A 3,732-nucleotide genomic window follows, 5' to 3' on the forward strand; every position below is an offset into this window, starting at 1 on the left:
GTTCTTCTTTTCAGCTGCTTCGGTTCTACTTTTTATTTTCACATGGCTCTTCAATTTATAACTTGTGATTTAGACTAATGTCTTTGATGTGAGTCATTAATGCAGGGATTTGATCATTTTACACTGACAAAGGTATGAAAATACATTCATTGCTTCCTTTAATAAGAATTGTCACACCGGAGGAATTTAAGAAGTAATTCGACATGAGAAAATGAAGGTATGTCAGTTGCTTTGTTAAATAAAAGCAACAAGTAGTATAATTTTTATCTTTGTGAAAAAAATAGGTTTTCTTGGAGATAATAGTAGAAGCAGAAATATCTAGAAATGTGGTGGGTGAAACAAATAATCATTTGCATGCAGTGTGAACCCATCATGGAGCCTTGGCTGGAAATTTCGTTTCCACCTTGGCTGGGCAGGATAGGTTCAACCATAGGTAGAACCAAGTACTGATCTTTGCAAATTAATGTCTGGTGCTTCCTGGAACACACACAGAGAGCCATGGGAAGGTGCTTTCCCAAGACTTACTCATTTGCCTGGTTTCTGCAGGTGGCTGTGGGAGGAAGTTGCCCTCTGCCTTCTTAATTCACACAGGAGACCTCCTGTTTCATTCTCATTTGGGTACAATTGCAGATAGCTCTGTTAGACAAAGACTTGGAGTTGGCTTGTTGAAACAAAACCAGCATTCAGCTCATGCTGAATCCTGTAGCCCCTTCTGTTGTAGGTGGTGTTCTGGAACCAGGGGTAAGGTGAGGAGAAACTTATGATAATGCTTCCACTCTCTGACAAAGGCATACACTTGCCAACTCCATGAGGCTCATGTCTTCATTTCAGACAAATACCGGTTAGTCCAGTGTGCCAACCTTTTGGCTGTCAATAGGAGAGTGCTTTGGAATTGATTGATGGGCTGACTTTTCAGGAGATCAAGATGAATAATTGTCTATGATTTATGAAATTTGTCAATCCGTGCTTAATTTGATCTCTGAATGTGTGTGTGTTTGTGTGTGCATGGGTAGATAGAGGGAAAGATAGATAGAGACAGATAGAGGAAGGTAGAACTATAGCAAGAAATATTGAGGTGTTACCACACATACTTTGTTACCACACATAAACATATACATATTCAAGGATATCAAAATTGTAAACAGCATAAGACCACACATGTTAAATAAAAATACTCAAAAAAATTTATCAACATTATAAACACAATAAGACCACAAACATACAACGAAAAATTTTGTGCTCTAAAATAAATAACTAAAATATATTTGGGGAGGGTGTTTATTTTCTGCCAACTTTTATCAATTCCATTCAAATTCCTGAAAATTATACTTTAATTTTATATTAGAAAGCAATTATTTTCTTTCTTTCCATTCCACTTAATCAACTCATTTCATTTTGAGGCTATTTTTGTACTTTTTCTCATCACCTTACTTTGTTCCCTGCTACACAGAAAAAAACATATTTTAGTAAGTCTTGTATTACTTTTGGTTTTTCATATTTCTTATCTCCTATGTCTTTTTTTTTTTTTTTTTTTTTTTTCTGTTGTTTCCTGCATGGTTTGTCTCCTCAGTCACGGTCGAGACTGAGAAGTCGTAGGAATATGCAGGCGCAGACTCGAGGCCCGGCTTGATCTCCAACGGCGTGGAAAGGGACTGTACATCCTGGGGCAGAGCCCTATGCTCCCCTGCGCCACCTGGACAGTGCCCGGGGAGAGTGACCTCCCGGGATATCCACGTTGGTTCCTATGTCTTTTTGTACATCATATTACCGTAGTCAGGAGCTACATAGTAATATAAAAAGCACATGATGAAGATGTTTATCACTCTTACGAGAACTTGAGCTTATTTATAATGTCTGTTAAGCTATTTCTCTAAATGGATGCCAATTCCTTCTTTTTAGCTATTTTTATTAAAGCTCCATGGTTTACAAAGTTAGTCATAATTGAAACAGGCATATAATGTCCCACCACCAATCCTATCACAAGTGTCAACTTCTCTTCACCAATGTCCTTAGTTTTCTCCCACCCAGAGCCTGCCTCAATGACAGGCACATTATTAAGTTTTCTGGGGGTATTCCAGGTCTCATTAGTTTTGTTTTTTTCTTTCCAAACACTTCACGACATTAGCAGTTCATCCAAGAGAATTCATTAACTCATTTGTCAAGAATGTTTGAGCATTTCTTTCATTGACTTTGCAACATTTGCTTTCTACAGGTAATAAGGTCTCCTCTCTCCAAACCTTATTTTTTCATTATAATTATGATGCTCTTCTGAGGTTAAGTCCAAAACCCACAGATTCATCAAGTCAGCTTCTCTTCTGGATGAAATTCCATGAGCTGTCCATCTGCTTGTGTTTTTGTCTGGAGGCAGTTTAGTCTAGCACCTGTCTCTCTTGTACCTGAAGCTTTGGTATTGTTTTCTTTTTGTTTGTCATTTTAGTTATACTTTGCCATGTACATATGATTTTTGCCAGAAATAAGTCCCATATCTAATAAAGAAATTAAGGTATTAAGCAATATCTGAGACTCCTAAGTCAAGTGGAAGAGAAATAACACTTGGAAAATTCCTTCCTATTTTAAGGTACATAAATTCTGATTTGAGATTTTATCTCAGAAACATGTTATATTCAGTACAATATTGGTGTCAATTGAAGAAATAAAATAAGACAAGTTTATATACGGAAGATGAAAAACACTCAGCTTAAAAATGTATAGTTAAGTGTAATAATTATTACATTTTCATTACAATAAATTATTTTAAAGCTATTACACATTAATAACAATTCATTACTGATTCTTTAAATTGAATGAACTCAATCTGTTTATCTTGGATTGGTATATTTTAAAAACTTGACATTGTGTAAGAGGAGAAAAATTACCCTAGCATAAGATGCAGGGTTTTCAACGTAAAGAGAAAAACAAGTATTAGGAAGTCTCCTTGGCAAGAATGCCTGGACTTCAAGGAAGAGACTTCAGAACTATAAAGTAATAAGTACATGGTAAATCATTTCTTTACCAAAGCAATGAGGAAGAATGGCTGGATTTAATTAACATAGTGATTTCCCACTCTTGCCCTAAAGTACCAGAGTTTTGCAGCTTCATATCGATTCTCTTCCCCTGACCTAGGTTATCAGCATATCCACTTATCAAAGTCTTACCTCTTGTCTCCAAACAGTTTATTTTTCCCTATTCAAGGCTACTTGCTCTCAGTGTAATTGAGATTTTAACAACCCAATGTCTTGGGAACCTTACTTTCACTCTTTTTAACTCCACCCTCATATTTCAGCTTCTAATTAGAATTTTTTAATTCTTAGCTAATAATACGTATCTGTCCTTTCTCCTTTGACAAAGACATCTTACTTATTTTTGATTGAAGTACACACCCAGCAATGCTCAGGGCTGGCTTTATGCTCTAGGAGTTACTGGGCCACATGCACATAAAGCATGTATTTGTAGGAGGAATTGGACCTGCATCAAGTGCATGTAAGACAAGTTACTTCCACAGTGTAGTATAGCTTCAACCCTGAAGTCATTTTAATATATATATCTATATTTATACATATACATATACATATGTGTATATATATATATATATATATATATATATATATATATATATATATATATATATATTGGTGTTTTGTGCCACACCCGGTGACGCTCAGGGGTTACTCTCAGAAATCACTCCTGGCTTGGGGGACAGCATGGAACCCCAGGAGATAAAACCGCAGTTTG

General features: G+C 36.0%; 1 non-coding gene across 1 annotated transcript; it reads right to left on the bottom strand.

Moving 5' to 3' along the window:
- Positions 1 to 1,540: 1,540 nt before the first annotated feature.
- LOC126004934 (small nucleolar RNA SNORA73 family) lies at positions 1,541 to 1,739 on the bottom strand. Its single transcript, XR_007494138.1, has one exon. It is a non-coding gene; the product is annotated as a small nucleolar RNA SNORA73 family (small nucleolar RNA).
- Between the last annotated feature and the right edge of the window lie 1,993 nt (positions 1,740 to 3,732).

This window comes from Suncus etruscus, chromosome 3 (genome assembly GCF_024139225.1).
Source record: "Suncus etruscus isolate mSunEtr1 chromosome 3, mSunEtr1.pri.cur, whole genome shotgun sequence".
NCBI classification, from domain to species: domain Eukaryota; kingdom Metazoa; phylum Chordata; class Mammalia; order Eulipotyphla; family Soricidae; genus Suncus; species Suncus etruscus.